The sequence below is a fragment of the Myxocyprinus asiaticus genome, chromosome 48, assembly GCF_019703515.2.
Source record: "Myxocyprinus asiaticus isolate MX2 ecotype Aquarium Trade chromosome 48, UBuf_Myxa_2, whole genome shotgun sequence".
Taxonomy (NCBI): Eukaryota; Metazoa; Chordata; class Actinopteri; order Cypriniformes; family Catostomidae; genus Myxocyprinus; species Myxocyprinus asiaticus.
In genome coordinates, this window is record NC_059391.1 from 6,089,786 (window position 1) to 6,111,418 (window position 21,633).

Sequence of the window (21,633 nt, forward strand, 5' to 3'; positions counted from 1 at the left end):
AAATACGTCATCGTTTTCCAACGTCTCCGTTTTTCCAGTCCACACTACAAGCGAAGACAGCATTTTCAAATTCATCCACTTGGTAGAGCATTTTCGAAAAGCTCAGTTTTTGCTGTCAAAAACTTTGTCTCAGTGTGGACGGAAGGCCAAAGCAGAGAAAGATGCATTTTCAAACTAAAACGCCTTAGTGTGGACATAGCCTATATATAGTTCTTTTCCAGTCAAAATGCATTTATTTCATTCTTAGGAAAGAAAACAATTTTTTTTTAACAATAATGTATTATTTAACATTTTCCAAACAAAGCCTTCCAAAATATAAAGATAGAAATGCACTACAATACCACCAATTCAAGTAACATTAAAGGTTTCTTATTAAACACAAGTGGGGGGTTGACTAATTGAAAGAACTAGACCCCATATGTTGTGTATTCATTGCGATGTTCATTAAATCTATTAAACACTCATCCTTCAAAATATTGCACCTTACAGAGGCTGCAAGGTACTTGATTTCTGTCACAAGTTCCATCTAGGCTTGTTTTGTACAACAGATATCATTAAGAGGTCCTTTTCCATCACTTGATCATTGACACGGAATCCCTGTTGTGTGTGTTGTTGTGTGCATGCGATTAAGAAAAATTAACGTGTTAAAGGTTCTAAATTATTCACACTTTAACGGGTTCATTTTGACAGCTCTCTCTATATAATATAACATCATTTTGGACAGAAAATGTAATTCCAATGCTTCTAACATCCCCATAACATCAAAGCCCTTAAGCAGGTAAAGTTTCACCTTGACTCTCTGATCTAGACCTGACTGTTAATGCCACCGAAGACGGCAGTTTGACTCTGTCATAATCACGCCAGTCATCCTGCCGCAGAGAGCAATTACTAACACATCTGCCCATCCTGATCAAACACTTATCCATCATTTGAGTGTTGGGGGTCATGGTGTTACGGGGGGGCAAATCACTTGATCATCGCCAGAGTTCTTCTGTGATCAGTCTCTGTCATTCACTGCTGTGGACCAACAGACCCCATTTAAGTGTTCCAGATGTCCCACAACCTCTCGCACATGGTTCAGACAAAAACAAAGTGGTTTAAATTACATGATGATAGAAGATCATTTACATAATATAATTTATCATTTGTATAATATCATAACATACAATAGGATCCAGAAGCCAGAGACCACAATGAAAATCTAAGAGATATACTGTATTTTTATGTTTTAGCATTTCGAAAACTTGAAAACAAAGAAGCACTACTTCGTAAAATGAAGAAGAAATATTTAAGATTATGCACTATTTCTAGTCAAATAAAGCAAATTTGTGACATTGACCATGTTCACTCTTGTACCAAAGATTCATGTGTAGTCCATGCCAGCTCAAATGCACGTTGTCATTAAAGCATAAGGGGAACATAGTAAATAGTAAGACATTCTAAAATGTAGATTTTCCAGTTGAACTTTTCACCAAAATTATTATGCTATTGATAATATTTGTAATGAAAAACATTTGCACAAAATCTTGGGGCCTGGGTAGCTCAGCAAGTAAAGACGCTGACTACCACACCTAGAGTCGCGAGTTTGAATCCAGGACATGCTGAGTGACTCCAGTCAGGCTTTCTAAGCAACCAACTGGCCCAATTGCTATGGTGGGTAGAGTCAAATTGGGTTAACCTCCTCGTGGTCGCCATAATGTGGTTCTCGCTCTTGGTGGGGTGTGTGGTGAGTTGTGTGTGGATGCCGCAGAAAATAGCATGAAGCCTCCACATGTGCTAGGTCTCCACGGTAACGCGCTCAACAAGCCACGTGATAAGATGCATGGATTTTTTTTGAATGCTTCATCTTTCCTGATTTCAAGCTTTAATAGGTTGTGTCCATTATCTGATACTTTTCCATTCAATGTGCTATCAAAACAGCGGACTAGGCAGTCAGTGAGTTTATCGATTGATTGTTTAGAAAGGTATTTATTAGTGCTGTCAGTCGATTAAAACATTTACTCACGATTAATCATAGTTCTGAAATGTTACTATATTTATGTACTTCTTTTCCTGACAAAATGCATTTTATTTGTTCTTAGAAACTTAGTTCTTAAACGTTTCCCTATTTAACACAAGTGAGGCATTGACTAATTGAAAGAACTAGTCCCCAATTGGTTGCGTATTCATTGCAATGCACATCAAATCTCTTAAACTCTTATCCTCCACAATATTAATCTGCCGACAGACTATGGCTATCCACTTTGCTACAGCAATCATGAAGCTGCATTCACATGATTCGCTTCAGGGTGTCAAGGCGCTGCTTTGAAATTTGTTCTCCACATGAAAAGCACGGCTGTGTTTGAAATGGCAAACTACCCATACTAGTGCTTCTGTCATATCTATGTATAGGATGCTGTAAGAGTAGTAGGGTTGTTGTAGCCAATATGTAAAGCAATTATAGTTTATTATTTTTGTTTAATTTGATTGTGTTATGTTGTGTGTCACATGGATGTAAAGTATATACGTCATAGGAGGTAGGCAATTCAGTGTGGATGGCAAAATGTCGGAAGACTTGGGGTGGAGCAAATACGATTTTTGACCACTTCATATAACTTTCTTTTGTTTGGAAAACCTTTCTTTAAAGTGGAAGAATGTATCTGTCGTAACGTTTTGCTGGATTTAATAAAAGAAGCACGTTTAAATCAACATTTAAGTGGAATTGAAGTGCGTACAACAACCCACAGCCAAGCTTCCATGGCCAAAATTGGATGGCCGATACAGTGGTAGTACGCCATTCCATTCAGGGCCAACGTCTTATTCTGCTTTTTGGGCTGGCACTGCCCATGTAACGATACTTCGAATTGACACCTTGAAAGATCAGCAACTGGGTCAAAGTTGAAATTATTTGAACTTTGAGCAATAGACGTCGACAGACCTTCCACAGGAGAACCGCAGACGGCCGCAGTGTGTTTATCTTTTTGGTGAGAGTTAAGACTTGACGTGCTTCAGTCGCACACAATCACTGCTGAACGGTGTTTGTTGTGTGTACGTCATTGTAATGTTCCTGGACACATCGCAAAGGTTCCGCCCTATTGCATCCAGTGTTTAGAACTCACACAGAGCTGGATAAATTGTCAGAATCTAATGTCAAAATTGGTAATAGCATTAATTTAATTAAAAAATTAACCATTAACCATTTTAAATTAATTGCATGCTTAGTAGTTACTAGTATTTACGACTAGTAAATATTTAAAACTTGTAGTTTTGCACAGCCCTAATTCTTGGACAAACAATTGTTTTTGTTTAATGTCTGATAGCATTGTTATCTAAAAGGAAAGTTTGCAAGCATTTAGAGATTGAACATGACTAAGGGGCACAACATAACATTTAGGATCCGGACACCAAAAAAGCAATATATTCTCACTAAGCAGTTTATAAGGAAGACATGTAAACCTAATTATTCATGCAATTATCTAATCAGCCAATCTTGTGGCAGCAGTGCAATGCATAAAATTATGTAGGTACAGCTCAGAAGCTTCAGTTAATGTTCACATCAACCATCAGAAAGGGGAAAAATGTGATCTCAATGATTTCGAACCGTGACATGATTGTTGGTGCCAGATGGGCTGGTTTGATTATTTCTGTAACTGCTGATCTCCTGGGATTTTCACACACAACAGTCTCTGAAGTTTATTCAGAATGGTGCCAAAAACAAAAAACATCCAGTGAGCGGCAGTTCAGTGGACGGAACTGCCTTGTTGATGAGGGAGGTCAACAGAGAATGGCCAGACTGGTCCAAGCTGACAGAAAGTCTACGGAAACTCAGATAACTGCTCTGTACAATTGTAGTGAGCAGAATAGCATCTCAGAATACACAACACGTCGAATCTTGAGACGGATGGGCTACAACAGCAGTAGACCATGTTGGACACTTTATAAGGACCATACTGTTCTAGATAAAGTGCTTAGTGAGTATAGGTGCAGACGAAGCAATTTTCAAATGCATTTCAATAGGAAAGTCCTATACATAACATCAATATTGATTGTAAAATGTAGAAATGTACTTTTACCGATATCTTATAATTAGGTGTTGTTACAATCGATAACCCCATTGATGGCCAGTATTGCAAATCTTTATTGTTCTGTCTTTTTTTTAATAAATTTTTTTAAGAAAAGCATTTAAATTAAAGCTCCATTCTAGAACTTTACTTTCTGTAAAGTGACAAGTGACTTTACTTTATATGACATTACACTGCGTTAATTATTATGCAAATTGTATTCCTCAGGATTCATTTTATTGTTGAACAAACACAATGCTCTCAGTCAATCCAAAATGTTATTGAACCTCAAACCTGAATTTTTAACAAAGAAAAAGTGAGTTTTGTCTTTCTCAGGGGAATATATAAGTGTGCACAATTATTAGGCAACTAAATTACAAAAATAATTTCTCCCAACTCAATTGTTTATTCTCAATTTTTAGAGTAAGTGCAACAAATAAGTAACACAAAATGACAATTAAATAACATTTTTGGCCTTTCAAAAATATTCAGTGACCAATATAGGCACCCTTCTTTTCAATAACTGCCATGAGCCTTCCATCCATGGAGTCTGTCAGTTTCTTGATCTGTTCATAATCAACTTTCGCTGAAGCAGCAACCACAGCCTCCCAAATGCTGTTCAAAGAGGAGTATTGTCTTCCCTCACTGTAAATCTCACATTTGAGAAGGGCCCACAAGTTCTCAGTAGGATTTATGTCAGGTGAGGAAGGGGGCCAAGTTATTATTTGGGCATCTTTGAGGCCCTTGCTGGCTAGCCAAGCAGTGGAGTACTTGTATGCATGTGATGGAGCATTGTCCTGCATAAAGATCATGGCCTTCTTGAATGCTGAGAACTTTTTCCTGTACCACTGCTTGAAGAAAGTACTTTCCAGAAACTGGCAGTAGGTTTGAAGTTGAGTTTCAGTCCATCTTCAACTTGAAAAGGTCCAACTACCTCATCCTTAATGATAGCAGCCCATACCAGTACCCCTCCTCCACCTTGCTGGCACCTGACTCAAAGTGGTGCCCTGTGTCCATTAGTGATCCAGCCATGGGCCCATCCATCTGGTCCATCAAGAGTCACTCTCATTTCATCTGTCCATAAAACCTTTGAAAAATCTGTCTTCATGTATTTCTTTGCCCAATCTTGACGCTTCAACTTGTGAATATATTCAGTGGTGGTCGTGTTTCAGCCTTCTTGACCTTGGCCATGTCTCTGAGCACTTGGCACCTTGTACTTCTGGACACTCCAGGTAGGTTGCAGTTCTGGAATATGGTAGCATTGGAGGATAATGGGTTCCTGGTAGCTTCACGTTTAATTCTTCTCAAGTCTTTTGCAGTTAATTTGCACCTTTTCTTCTCTATGCATTTTTTGGTGACCCAGTTGACTATTTGCAACAAAACGTTTGATTGTCCGGTGGTCACGACTCAATAGTTTAGCTATTTCAAGAGTGTTGCATCTGTCTGAAAGGCATTTAACAATTTTCAGTGTCAGTTAAATCTCTTTTTGGCCCATTTAACCTGAGGTAATGAAGCTGCCTAATAATTATGCACACCTTGATATAAGGTGTTAGTCACTTTCGCCACACCCTCCCTCATTACGCAAATACATACCACCTGAAAATGATTGAATCCAATAAGCATTCAAGTTTATATGGTTTGGAGTTGGAAAATGTGCATGGAAATACTGATATGATCAAAATACTCACTTGCCTAATAATTGTGCATGCAGTGTATATAAAATTTACATTTACTCTCTTGCTCTTTCCATTTCTGTGTTTTTTAAAAATTTGTTACCCACTTGTTACCCACAATTTAGAATTCTGTGCTTTGCATAAATAGTCTTTTATATGAAGAGTTGAAAAGTTGTCCAAAGCTAACAAATAGCATGTTTAGAGGGTTTGAAAAGGTCCTTGCCACACAATTGTTGCTTTTGTCTGTTACTAATGACAAATTTCCAGCTTGATAAAGCACAAGTTATTTGTGCCAGTGTATGTGTGTGTGTGTTTGAGTGATCTGCATTAGAGTCAGTGGTTTTCTAGCACACATTTCTCCCTTTCACAATAGATTTGCAGGTGTTTTGATTGCATTACCCATTCAAGAAACCACAGTTATATTATTATAATAATATATTGTTCAATGGTTTGCATAAAAGTGGGCTTGTTAGCTCACATTAAGAAAAGAAACATATTTTTTTTCTTTTTATTAATACCTTCAATTATTTTCCAATTTTCTAAATGAATAGAGTGGAAAGAACAAAGTAAGCAACATTTCAATTGTAAAAGGCAAAACAATTTGTGATTTATTTTTTATTTTTTTTATATTGCAAAATGCTTAAAATTAACATATGATGAAAACTTAGCTGCAAAAATGGCTCGTTAAGAAAATGTCCCAGTGTTGATGTCATAACCATGAGCTCATTAACAGATGACCAGACATTTACATATCATTACTTATTCAGCATTCAGCAAATTAGCCTGCCTTACGGTTAGCCAGTCATAACAGACATAAGAGTTCTGTACATAGTCTTTAAAGTGCAGTAGCAAAAAAACTAAGTTGCAACACGTATGGTGTAAAAAAACTTGAATAACATTATAAGTGGACGAAAATGGCCAAAGAAAATTGTAAAAGTGCAGAAAATGGCTCAAGTTACATTGTAAAAAATAGATTAGTCAATTTATATATATATATTGTTTTTATTATTTCAGAATATTTAAAGGTATGAGAGGATTTTTTTTTTTTTATATTTTGAATATAGTTACATTTTAAATGTTATGGTTATTTACTATAAAGCATTGCCTCACATATTGTATTGCTTTTATAAAAGCTACCTCATTAAAAAAAAAAAAATATTAAGGGCATACATTTTCATTAAAACATTATTCTGTTAAGCAAATTCATGAACTTCCATACTTCCACTTCCACTTGAACATCTTTCATTCATGTGGTCTCTGTCCGGTTTTGCTGTTGCTGAAGCCTCATTTAAAGCTTCTCTGTTGGAGTGGACCATAGTAGAGCAGCTCAAGAATGCCACTCTTGCCTCTTTCAACCTGATGTCATTGTGCCCCATTTACAGTAATCATGCTCTCTTCTGTTCCTTGTGTGATCTTTTTGAGGCCAAACACAAAGCTTGCTTTCTCAGCCCTCTGTTTCATCTGTAGAGGGAAGAATGGAGTGTTTTTAGTGCCCTTTTATGACACACGTAATGTGCTTTATGACCATAATAGTGTTGATGATAGTCATTATGAATATTATTATCTTTATGTAATCCACTGGTGCAAAAATTTTCACTGCGTCAGGTGACATTCTGAACAGAAATATTACAATAGCTGTAATCAACATGACAAACTTGCATGGCAGAAATGACCAGTTGGAAACATGTCCAGTAAAATTCATTTAAAGTACGATTGGTTGGTTAATTTGTTGATTGGTTGGTTAAATATGTGTGTTCATCTTCAACTGTGCCTCACCTTACGGATTTGCTTGTTGTAGTCTGGGGAGGAGTTAAAAAGAGAGTCATCAGGTCGGACACTTTGCGCTTCCCGTCGTGTGTTGAACCTAGATCAGCCATGGCAGATCGCACGATGTTTGATTTTTTTTTTTATTGAAGAAGAAGTGGATGCGATAGAAATGGTGCTTGAAATTAATTTAATAACCAGTAACACTATTCATTTCAATAGATTACATGTTGCTTAACCCTCTGGGGTCTGAGGGTGTTTTGGGCCCTGGAGAAGTTTTGACATGCCTTGGCATTTGTGCTTTTTTCAGTTGCTTAAAAACATATTAATGGCTAAAGTCTGATAACCGTATTCAGCACAAACTGGGCTACAATAATATGTGAGAAACATGTATGTACATGTTTGTATTTTTGAGAAAATAACGTTTATGCGTGGTTTTTGAAAAAAACTAAAAAATTAAGTCACTGAAATAAGGCCATATAACACATACTAAACATTTGTTAACACGACCTTTGAGAACTGGATCTTGTAGCCTAGAGTTTTTGCTACAAAATGATGTGAAAACCATCCTGATCATTCATTCATACAAAACAATATAGTCATTTAACTTTTGTAAGACACTTTTAGTGTTAGAAAGGCCATATGCGAGGAGGTCGTGGATGATCATGAATATTGATGTGATTCACACCTGAGGAGACAAAGACCCCTCCCCTGAGAGAGAATGGATAAGAGGAGACTTAATGATTGAATGTATTGTTTGTAGTTTATTCACAAAATCAAGTTTAAGTTAAAAGAAGTAATCTGACTATACATTTTCTTTACATAAAGACTTAACTTTAGACCTACACTACCGTTTAAAAGTTTTAGATCGGTAAGATTTTTTTAATGTTTTTAAAAGAAGTCTCTTCTGCTCACCAAGGTTGCATTTATTTGATCCAAAATACAGCAAAAACAGTGATATTGTGAAATATTTTTACAATTTAAAATAACTTTTCTATTTGAATATATTGTAAAATGCAATTTATTCCTGTGATCAAAGCTGAATTTTCAGCATCATTACTGCAGTCTTCAGTGTCACACGATCCTTCAGAAATCATTATAATATGCTGATTTTCTAATATGGGCATATTTACAGCACATTTTACACATTTACACCCGAACAGATATTTGCAAGCACAAGCTTCGTTGATGTAATGAGGCAGCATAAACACTAGTTAATATATAATCTAAACATTCATATTATTTTTATATCATATTACATATCATATTTATATCATACAGCATACAATTTAAATACCTGCTTTAGCTGAAACAACATTTAAATGTAACTAAAACTTGCCTGTTAGGACATATTTAAAATTTCAATACTCTGAATACTGGCTGGCAAGTCTTGAAATAGTCCAACTAGTAAAATATGTACAGGTTTATATAAAATAGCATGTCAACCAATGTACGTAAAACTAAAAGACTTATCCGAAATTGTATCCTCGGCTGGATCAAGTCGCTCTTCAAACGTTCATCGTCAGAGTCCCGCTCTTCTTCTGAGGAAAATGTGAACTCTTCGTCACTATCCAGGACCATCTGTAGAGCTTCCTCACCTGTGTAGCGTGCCATCTTCCAAACGCGCAGGAAAGTGAATGAATCTGATGATGAACTTGATGTTTTGTAAGGCATTGTTGGGGGCATTTACCATTTGCATTGATCGTCTCAGCACATTACCGTATGAATAGCGCACTCTGCTGGTGGGTGTGATCACATTAGCGTTAATTAGCTGAGCCAGGAAAAACTGTACATCTCTTTAGTTTCATACAGATTACATTGCAGGAGAATATTTGTTTTAAATTTGAATTATTTTATTTAAAAGTAGACATTTTAAGCTTTCTTTAGACATATGTTTCATGTTTGTCTGAAAAGTATTCGCGGAGTTTCAGTTCATTTTTGTGACGTTTCGAAAGATGCTCGTGGAGACAGAAACGGCTGAAAGCGCGCCCTGTTTATTTTCTTTATTTTACAAAAGCACAATGTTTTGTTGTTATTGTGAGTGTACACAAATAAAAGTAGACCCTTTATAGTCTCTAATGAAGTCTTACACTTATCTGTATGTCCAAAAATGATGGAGTATTTTAAGTTGTTTCCGCTGTTATGAGGAAAAAATCCAGCAGGACGCGCTGGCACGTCCGTCGACCCCTGAGGGTTAATAAAGTACTTGTGTGTACAAGAAGAAAGTGCGATATAAATATATATTATTTTGATTCCTATAAAGGATTTAGTTTATTTTATCATTTCTTTTTCTGAATGCTCATGATACAGTATTTAAGATTAAGATCACATGAATGACAGTTGTACTGTCATAAAAACACATATTTGCAAGAGTTTAACACAGATTATCATTGTCATCGGAGAGTCTGGCCATTGATGAATAAGCTGTGTCATCATCAGAGCTTATGCAGCTGCATTGGGGCAACTGAGTGTCTGAGCTCTCTCTGCACTTTGTGGCATACGTGAATGTGACATATCTGCGGTGCCGTTAAAAGTCAGACCAAATTTCCAACCGGCATGCATTGGTTCAAGCCAGACACCAATCAGTCTGCACAGTGCTGCATTAAGTTGAACACACCTATTCTTAGAGTAGTTGGTTGATTCTTTGATTGGTTGGTTGATTCCTTATTTGGTTAGCTGATTGGTTGATTGTTAGGATGGTTCGTTTATTATTTGGTTGGTTGGTTGATTCTTTGGTTGATTGATTCTTTGGTTGGTTGGCTGATTGGTTGGTTATTCTTTGGTTGGCTGATTCTTTGGTTGGTTGGCTGATTCTTTGGTTGGTTGGTTGGCTGATTGGTTGGCTGATTGGTTTGATAAGTTGCTTCTTTGGTTGGTTGATTCTTTGGTTTGTTGGTTGATTCTTTGGTTGGTTGGTTCTTAGGTTGGTTATTTTATTCTTTGGTTTGTTGGCTGATTTTTTTTAATGTTTTTTTTAGTTTTTTTGTATTGGTCGGTTGGTTGATGCTTTTGTTGGTTGGTTGATTCAAAGGCGATTTAATGGGACTACCTGTTTGTCAACCAGTGGAGAGATGGGGTATGTTCAGGAAACTTGTTTGAAAGCATTCACTATTTTTACAATACCAATTAGTGATTTTAGTGGCAGAGAAATGTCACACTTCACCTTTAAGAATAGTTCCCAGACTTTATGTATATTATTGAATTGGCTGTTCACACATGCATGTATTCAAGAATTGCAGTGCTGATGTCTGTGCCATAAATCAGGAGCTATTCACGTTGACTGAAATTACCTTTGATTGAAAGACTTTTATAGTCAAACTGCCAAATGCTACAAGAGCATTATCATGTTCACAGGCCAGTTAACTTTTTGTACTCCTTTTTCCCCTTATGATCGAATGAACTGGGTTACATTTGCAGTGTACAGTATAGTAATGTATAAATTTGATCTACTTGCAGAACTTTCAAGTATTTTGCTGCCTGACTTGTCTTAGTTTGAGTTCTTAAACTTACAGTATGTTTTCATAGATACAGCACCAGGATTCATATTAAAATCCAATTTTTCCTAGATTTTTCACATGAAGTGGCTTTTTAATCTGACATCCGAATACAGTAATTCCACATTTGAGGTGTCTTTGACCATATAAACAAATATTTTTCACATTACGTTTGCTATTTTTACATTAAAAGGTTGTTTACCTTTTAAGGATCAATACTAAAGAGTATGCGCAAAAAGATTAATAATCTTAGAAAGCATTTGTCATTATTCATCTGTTTGATCTTGGTCTGTTGATTATGTGAATGTATTGAAATTTCACAGATATTGCTAACATTTTTTTTTCTTCTTTTTTCTCTGCTTGTCTGGAATGAATCCATATCAATGATCATTCCACCACTGTCACAAATAGGTAAGAGCGTCATCTGTTTTCAGTAATAAATGTTCTCTGCTGGTGTGATGCTGTTAAATACTCCACAGGGCAAACACTGAGGTGGATCACTGTGTGTCATTCTGTACATTTCTGTCAAGAAGTGAAGGTGGTGACAGGTTGTTTAATGGCAGACGTGAGGCGTTACTACACTCTTTGTCTCACATGATCATAAGGTCAATTTTAAGATTATAAATCGCAACTCGTGTTCAAATGCGTTGAACTTTTCATTGCTCTTATAGATTTATATGGACATATGAATTTGTGAAATTGCAAACATAAGTTCATGTTAATAATTTTTTTTTGCTTCCATACTTAGTTTTCACAGATTCATACCATTTCATACTGTTTGGACAGTTCCATACTGTAGTTAGATGCAGGGAGGATTTTAAGACTTAAGACTTTAAGTCAAATCTCATGTTTAACTCTTCCATTGTAACAAGCCAAATATGTTTATCCATGTCCATCAGATTATCTGAACTCCTGATTTATATTTCCAAACTTCTAGAGAATCTGGTTTCAAACTTGTGATCAGAAATCTCTAAAACCACTTAATTTTTGAACATCATCCATTTATTTTTTTAGCTGACGCAATAACAAACCTATAACACATTCACCTTTAGTTTGTAATGTCATCTTTAGTTATGATCATGATCAAGTGATTATTTATTACAATATGCATAATGTGCACAGTGTGCTTATGTCTGTATGCACAGAATACATGGATAATGGACTTAATTTGCCAAAATGTGCTGGGTGTTATATACCACAATGAAATGTGCTAGAATTGACCATCTATTTTCAGTATGACGAATGAAACAGAATTTATATCAAGTGTGATTTGTTTTTACTGTTTGATAAGACGGCACAAAATAAATAAAATAAAATAAAAAATAAATGGCCACCAGACATTTGGTCAGTCAAATACAAGAACGTTCATTTTTTATTTCAGACTGATCTGTTAATGCAGCAACAGTAGGTTGAAATTTTTTCAGCTGAAATCGGTCTGTGCTAACTAAAATTCAAGTAAGCGTGTGAGTTTCAGTTTCCATATGAAATCAAGTTGAAGTGAGTTGTATTTTTAGTTGTAAATGATTTAAAATCAATCTACAGGAATGCATATTTTATTAACCCTACTCGCTGACCCAAACCCCAACCCTAAACTTAACCTTAGTTACAGCTCTCGCAAGACTTTCCTAGATCAAGATTTCCCTTATAGACATGAACAGTCAGATTCCATTCCACTCAGATCATAGCCACTGTTTGTCTGACTTCAAAACTACTGTAGAGAGACAGAATCCTCTAGTGAACAGTGCAAGAACCACATGCTCTTTTAGTACACTTAGCTCTCTGTCCCTCTCTCTCTCTCTCTCTCTCTGTCAGATGAAAGATTCCACACTAGTGTTGGTGTGGAAACCCTATATTTATATAAGGGGGAGTTGCTTGGTCACAGGATATTCCTAGGCAGATTATGGCAGGAGCTCTAATCACTGGATTTGCAGTGTAACTGAATGCCGTGCTCTAGTGTGGGAATGTGTCTAGTGTTGTGCAATATTTCAATCACTGTTTCCTGGTACTCACATTCTGCCTTTATTTTTCCATTTTTGGCGTCATCACGACTTTCTTTGGATTTTATTGCATCAACTGCCCCCTCAAATACATGGTGCTAGAGGATAATAAAACTGCTTGCGTCATCAGTACAAAGCTATCGTGTGTGTACTTGGAACTGGGGCTTGGAGATATTATATTATTTACATTATATAATATTTTATAATATAGTCATATTATATCGCAATGTTTTTCAGCCTTTTTATGAAATTCAATTTATAATATCTATCTATCTATCTACAGTACTGTGAAAAAGTATTTGATTTCTTCTGATATCTTCTGTTTTTGTGTATATCTCAAACAAAATCTAACATAAAACAATGGCAATCTGAGTAAACAAAAAATACAGTTTTTAAATGATAGTTATTTATTGAAGCATAAAAGTTATCCAATAGCAACTGGGCCAGTGTGAAAAAGTATTTGCCCCTTAGTTACTAAATCCCCAAATCTATGAAACTGCATTCATAATGGGGTTCAGCTGGACTAGACACACCCAGGCCTGATTACTGCCAGCCCTGTTCAATCAAATCAACACCTAAACAGAACTTTTACAGCAGCATGAAGTTGGCTAAAAGGTCTCACCCATTAGCACTCACACTATGCCAAGGTCAAAAGACGTTCCAGAAATGATGAGGAAAAAGGTGATTGAAATACATCAGTCTGGGAAGGGTTACAAAGCTATTTCAAAGGCTCTGGGACTCCAAAGAACCACAGTGAGAGCCATTATCTCCAAATGGAGAAAACTTGGCACAGTAGTGAACCTTCCCAGAAGTGGCCGACCTTCCAAAATTGCACCAAGAGCACAGCGACGACACATCCAGGAAGTCACAAAAATGCCAAAGACGACATCCAAGGAACTGCAGGCCTCTCTCGCATCAATAAAGGTCACTGTTCATGACTCCACTATCAGAAAGACACTGGCCAAAAATGCCATCCATGGAAGTGTGGCGAGGTGAAAACCACTGCTAACCCAGAAGAACATTAAGGCTCGTCCAAATTTTTCCAAAACATACCTTGATGATCTTCAAAGCCTTTGGGAGAATGTTCTGTGGACTGATAAGTCGAAAGTGGAACTGTTTGGAAGACATGGGTCCCGTTACATCTGGCATAAACCAAACACAGAATTCCACAAAAAGAACATCATACCTATGGTCAAGCATGGTGGTAGTGTGATGGTGTGGGGATGCTTTGTTGCTTCAGGGCCAGAGCAACTTGCAGTAATTGAGAGAAACATGAATTCTGCTCTCTTCCAGAAAATCCTAAAGGATAACGTCCAGTGAGTTGAAGCTGAAGCGCAACTGGATTATGCAGCAAGACAATGATCCAAAGCATAGGAGTAAGTCCATCTCTGAATGGCTCAAAAGAAGCAAAATTAAAGTTTTGGAGTGGCCTAGTCAAAGTCCTGACTTGAACCCGATTAAGATGCTGTGGCAGGACCTTAAATGGGCAGTTCATACTTGAAAACCCTACAATGTGACAGAACTAAAGCAGTTCTGCAAAGAAGAGAGGGCCAAAATTCCACCACAGCATTGTGAAAAACTGATCTCCAGTTATCAGAAGCGTTTGGTTGCTTCTAAAGGTGGCACAACCAGCTATTAAGTTTAAGGGGGCAGTTAGTTTTTCACATGGGTGATATAGGTGTTGGATAACTTTTTTGCTTCAATATAATATTAATGTTAAATGCAAAACGTAAAATACAGAAAAATCTCATTTAAAATAATCAAAGCATGTTCTCTACTGTTATTTTATTTTTATTTTTTTTTGAAGCGAACACAAACAAGAATGATATTTAATCAATTTCATTTGTATGCACCAATACAGCAATATATAGTAATAAATATTTTTAATACATTTGATATATGTAAGTGCCACACAGCGATTTCAGTGGACATTTTAGGTGGATAACAGAAACAAATTGAACCAATCATAGTTTTGAATCAATTTATTGACATGGACAGTGCGCAATGACTCGTGGAAATAAATCAAATTTACCAACTAAAATGTGGTTTTTGATACTTAAGTTTAAATCAGAAACGTTGTTTACAATCTCATACTCGCAAGAAGAGATTGTATAACTAGTCTAATGACATGATCTTATGGGAAGTTAGTGACTGAATGAAAGGCTATAAAATCATCACAATATTCTAGATGTTTCTTACATTAGCAAGCAAAATAATTTCAAATATATTATGAATATTCATAAAACAAGAGTTAGTTGCATCCCTCTAATCTGATTGGTCAAGCAGCATTGCAAGAGTGCTGATATTGATATCGTGTTTACGGTGTTCCAGGTACACTGTCAGGCCACATTCACATCAGTATTTTTTCTTTTAAAAACGCATCGACTTTGCTACATTTACGTCTCCTCCGGAAACGGCGACTTTCGAAATGCTCTCCATAACCACATTCTTTGGGAAACGATGGCATTTGGAAACTGAAAACTGAGTTTTCAAACGAAAATGGATTAGAAACAGAAGCAGAATGGATTGATTGTCCAACAGTGGCGACTCAGTGAGTTTGTGGGTGTTGGCAGGTGTGTTTCCTGGCAACGATTCTTTTCACATCCCAGGGTTTTGAACACAACCCCTTCAATTACACCTTTAACCAGTCCCTCCTGGATTTTGCGATCGCAAGAATTCTTGCAAATTCAACCAATCTCCACATTATCTACAGAAGCTTGCAATTATTTATAATTTGTAAAAAACGTAAATCTGAGGGAATCCTATCGCTTTCCTTCATGTTTGACAGTGGCTACATGTTTGAAAAGCTTGATGCAGTTGCAACATATCCTAATGCACAGCAGCTATTGTATCATCTCCATAGTAACAGTGTAAGCGTCTCCGTCTCATCTCCTCCACGTTGTGCGTTCGCTATCAAAATCGTTGTCTAATCTTTCGCGAGACCGCAGACAGCACACATACATCACAGCTAGCTTTTAATCTTCACCCTGCGTGCTGCAAATGAGACACAAAAACCCGCATTTATACAAAGAATCCCTAACATTCACTTAAAATCCCCATTAGTTGTGTAGTAAAATGTGATTTGAATTTTAAGTGCTTAATACAGTAGGCTACGAATCTGAGAAAGGCAATATACTGTATGTTGGTCTCATATATACATATGCAACATATATTTCAGAATATGACAAAAATGGCCATTTTCATATATATAACATTGTTTCGAAACACTTGTGGAATTTAAATTTGTACATAAATGCTCAGATATATTAACTCTAATTATATTTGTTCGTATAATAGATCAAATTTCGGTATCAGACAATGCAATAATTTGTGTTTTTAGTTTACAGATTTATTGCACGTCTATTTTAAACTTAGAAGTTTTCTTGCATTGTCTGAGGCAGAAGTATTTTTGTGTGTAATTCTGTTTTTTTTGTTTTGTTTTTTGCTTGCTAACTGCATAGAAAGTTATTGTGCACTAAAATATTTACATCTAATTGCATTTACAATGTAATTAACACAAATACAGGGGTATATATTGATGATTTGTGTTTTCACTGCGAAACAACACACACAAAAAACGCTGCAGTTTGCATCACAAAATTTGAGAAAAGCCACAGCGAATTCAACAATTTTGGGCCGCAGAAATCCTGGCGGGACTGTTTAACGGCTTCCAACGCTCTACCGTCATGTTAGATTTTGGCGTGCTGTGCGGTGCAGGAAGTTCTTGGTTCATATCAAACCTCTGCAGCCTCCATCCATCTATCTGTCAATTCTCCTATCCATCCATCCATTTAGGACAGGTTTCTCATGTCTCTGGTTTATGATTTACATTTGGTGCTTTACTGTTGAATGCCACACCTCTAATGTTTGACATGTTCAAATTGAGCAGAATTTCATTTTGGCATGTTGCATGATGTCTGCTCGCATGAAATTAGTATTCATAAACAGGAATGTGTGAACTTGAAACATTAAATTGAACAATGGGCACTTTTGACCTTGTGTACTTTTACAAATGAAACTTTCTATTTATCTAACTGATTTAATGTATAAAAAAAAAAAAAAAAAAAAAAAAGTGCATTTAGTTTATTTGCCGACTTTGTGTACTAACAATGTGCAACAGTGGATATACATACAGTGCATCCGGGAAGTATTCACAGCGCTTCACTTTTTCCACATTTTGTTATGTTACAGCCTTATTCCAAAATGGATTAAATTCATTATTTTCCTCAAAATTCTACAAACAATACCCCATAATGACAACGTGAAAGAAGTTTGTTTGAAATCTTTGCAAATTTATTACAAATAAAAAAACGGAAAAAAAAAAATCACATGTACATAAGTATTCACAGCCTTTGCTCAATACTTTGTTGAAGCACCTTTGGCACCAATTACAGCCTCAAGTCTTTTTGAGTATGATGCTACAAGCTTGGCACACCTATTTTTGGGCAGTTTCTCCCATTCTTCTTTTCAGGACCTCTCAAGCTCCATCAGGTTGGATGGGGAGCGTCGGTGCACAGCCATTTTCAGATCTCTCCAGAGATGTTCAATCGGGTTCAAGTCTGGGCTCTAGCTGGGCCACTCAAGGACATTCACAGAGTTGTCCCGGAGCCACTCCTTTGTTATCTTGGCTGTGTGCTTAGGGTCGTTGTCCTGTTGGATGATGAACCTTCGCCCCAGTCTGAGGTCCAGAGCGCTCTGGAGCAGGTTTTCATCAAGGATGTCTCTGTACATTGCTGCATTCATCTTTCCCTTGATCCTGACTAGTCTCCCCGTTCCTGCTGCTGAAAAATATCCCCACAGCATGATGCTGCCACCACCATGCTTCACTGTAGGGATGGTATTGGCCAGGTGATGAGTGGTGCCTGGTTTCCTCCAGACATGATGCTTGTCATTCAGGCCAAAGAGTTCAATCTTTGTTTCTCATGGTCTGAGAGTCCTTCAGGTGCCTTTTGGCAAACTCCAGGCGGGCTGTCATGTGCCTTTTACTGAGGAGTGGCTTCCGTCTGGCCACTCTACTATACAGGCCTGATTGGTGGAGTGCTGCAGAGATGGTTGTTCTTCTGGAAGGTTCTCCTCTCTCCACAGAGAAATGCTGGAGCTCTGTCAGAGTGACCATCGAGTTCTTGGTCACCTCCCTGACTAAGGCCCTTCTCCCGCGATCGCTCAGTTTGGCCGGGCGGCCAGCTCTAGGAAGAGTCCTGGTGGTTCCAATCTTCTTCCATTTACGGATGATGGAGGCCACTGTGCTCATTGGGACCTTCAATGCTGCAGAAATTTTTCTGTACCCTTCCCCAGATCTGTGCCTCGATACAATCCTGTCTCGGAGGTCTACAGACAATTCCTTGGACATCATGGCTTGGTTTGTGCTCTGACATGCACTGTTAACTGTGGGACCTTATATAGACAGGTGTGTGCCTTTCCAAATCATGTCCAATCAACTGAATTCACCACAGGTGGACACCATTCAAGTTGTAGAAACATCTCAAGGATGATCAGTGGAAACAGGATGCACCTGAGCTCAATTTTGAGTGTCATGGCAAAGGCTGTGAATACTTACGTACACAAAGATTTCAAACAAACTTCTTTCACGTTGTCATTATGGGGTATTGTTTGTAGAATTTTGAGGAAAATAATGAATTTAATCCATTTTGGAATAAGGCTGTAACATAACAAAATGTGGAAAAAGTGAAGCGCTGTGAATACTTTCCGGATGCACTGTATATCAAGGAAATTCTGTCATTTTTGTTTCTTTTGTCCTATTTAATAATAATGAAAATATTTAAGATGTCATTTCCACTAATGAATGGAACTTTGAGATGTGGTGGAAATTACATTTATAAAATATTCAGAATAAAATGGCAGACTCCTATGTTTTGTTAATGTTCATTTCCAATTTAAAATTTAATTGAATAATATTAGTACACTTGTTGAGACAATTACGTCATTTGATAATTGCAGCTTGATTGGAAATGACACAAAATAAAAATATTCAGAAAATTCACCAAACAGTGATGTTTACCTTGATTTTTCTTTGTTTTCTTCAAGCATCACTTCAAATTTCATCTCAAGTATTTATAAACCAGTACACACATTTTTTACAAAACTTTATTAGTGGGAAAAAAAATACAAATTGGTATGGTGGATATGACACCACAGCTGTGGGACATTTTTGAATATTTCATAATATTTGAAAAACTAATGTTACTAGTTTTTAAAAAACAAATGTTTTTTTTTTTTTTTTTTTTTTTTTAATACAATTTTCATAGTTTAATATTGTAAGTCTGGGTCTAGGACAAGGCTACAACAATAAAATCTACATATAAAAAGGCATTTGAAAAATGAATGATGAAAAAAGGTACAGAGTTTCTATGACAATTTTAATATGATCTTCATAACAAATAGAAAAACAGAAATCTAAAATTTGTGCGTTTTAATAAAAATCAACTCATGGGACATAAAATATGCCTGTATTTGAAGAAACACTTGAATATTTGCACTTGGACATCCAGTAACATAACTTAATGTTATGCTGTTTGGCATTACTCGCACTTCTGTTATAAATGCATAACATAACTGCCGTTCATCAAAGTTCCTTCATGTCTTCAAACAAAACGATTACTGTAGGCACCTTGATCTGGCGCACCAGCAAGACGCAAGTGGTATTCACAATCATGATTGCTTCTGCACTTGTAAGACAGATTCACAGACATTAACATGATATACTAAATCCACGTGATCGCTCACTTGTGCATGATTTATGATTACTCGCTGTCTGAGCCTCTAAGCCGGACTGCTGTAGTTCAGCAGCTTTGAAATCCATAAAGACGTTGAATCATCTAGACACATGTTGCTCTGCTTAGCACCAGAAAGTGTTTTGACACATTCTACTGTTCAAAAATTTGGAATAACCAGAGTTATTTAGCTGAGATGGGCTACTTCTATTAAAATGAATGGGAGAAACTGGAACGCTCAACCAAGGAGCTCTGATAGCCCAGCGGTCAACGGAAGTAGAAAGGAAGTCCCGCCTTACAGTTAAAAGTGCCATTCACCTTTTAGATACAGACATCGCCTGTCAATCAGCTCTAGAACGCTCATGCGCATTACAAAATGAGCCAGAAAATTGCATGTTTTAGCGTGATCTGAGGTAAAGAATCACAATTTATGATACCAGTGTTGTCAGATTTTACTGCTGATTTGAAATGTTCTTTGATCATAATCTTGAACAACCGTTTTTGAGATTTCGCTGTTCCCCCATTCAAATAGACAGAAGCTGCTCTGGCATGACTGGAAATAGCATCCCGATAGCTCTCCAAAGATGGCCGATGGTGGACTGACTTGCTAGAAAGACTTTGGAATAACCATGAAATGTGTATGTTTTTGAAAGAAATTGGTATTTGAAACTATTTGAAATACTACAGTCAACACCTGTTAATTAGTTAATTGTAAGTTACCTTACCATATAATAAAAAGGTTTAACAGGACAACACATTACTGTAAAAATTCGTTTGGAAGTAAAAAAGTTTGAATTACCTAATTTCTATGAAAATATTTTATTTTTTAGACAATATGCTTATTTTAACATTTAAATATTGTTGAAATTATGGATTTTGTAAGTAAAATGTTGGATTCTCATTTTACTGTTTTTTTATTTTTTATTTTATTTTTTGTAATTTTTTTTAATATCAAGAATGTTAAGGAGAATTGTTAGAAGTTCCTGTGAGATTTTTATTTTAGTATTATATAATTATTTATTTAACATTTATAAACTCATCTGAATATCTTAAACTTACAGCTAGAATATCTAAGGTCTGCACAGCTGTTGGAGGATTCTTTTTTTCCTCCCTTTTTTTGGAATGCCCAATTCCCAATGCGCTCTAAGTCCTCTAGGTGGCGTAGTGATTCACCTCAATCCTGGTGGCGGAGGACGAATCTCAGTTGCCTCCGCGTCTGAGACGTCAATCCGTGCATCTTATCACGTGGCTTGTTGAGCGCTTTACCGTGGAGACGTAGCGCGTGTGGAGGCTTCATGCTATTCATGCTGTGGCATCCGCGCACAACTCGCCACGCGCCCCACCGAGAGCAAGAACCACATTATAGTGACCACGAGGAGGTTAACCCAACGTGACTCTACCCACCCTAGCAACCAGGCCAATTGGTTGCTTAGAAAGCCTGACTGGAGTCACTCAGCACGCCCTGGATTTGAACTTGCGACTCCAGGTGTGGTAGTCAGCGTCTTGGTGAGATACCCAGGCCCCCCAAGTGGAGGATTCTTTATTAACAACAACAAAAAATGCAATATTTAAAAAAAAAAATGAAATAGACTATTGCTATTTGTTTAAATAGAAATAGTCACATTATGAATAAATTGCTACACTGTGGTATTATAAATCTCTTAACTGTATTTTATATCAATTTATTTCACCCTTGGTGAACAAATGTATCAGTGTCTTTCAAAAACATAAAATATTCACAGTGTTTTTCCTTACCAACACTTACTATATGCCTCAAATGAGTTTTTGATAATGACATCCTTATGCTACCACCACTGTCCAACATAACAGTCCAACCACTGTCTGAGACATAAAAATGCTTGTAGTTGAAGAAACGCCTGAATATTGGCACTTGGGCATTCAGTAATACAGCTTAAATGTTATGCTGTTTGGCA

At 36.7% G+C, this 21,633-nt stretch overlaps 1 protein-coding gene across 4 annotated transcripts in view; it reads left to right on the forward strand.

Annotated features, from left to right (window-relative positions):
• Positions 1–21,633, forward strand: part of LOC127437078 (serine/threonine-protein kinase BRSK2-like) — a 303,325-nt gene that overhangs the window by 112,793 nt on the left and 168,899 nt on the right. The window lies entirely within an intron of this gene.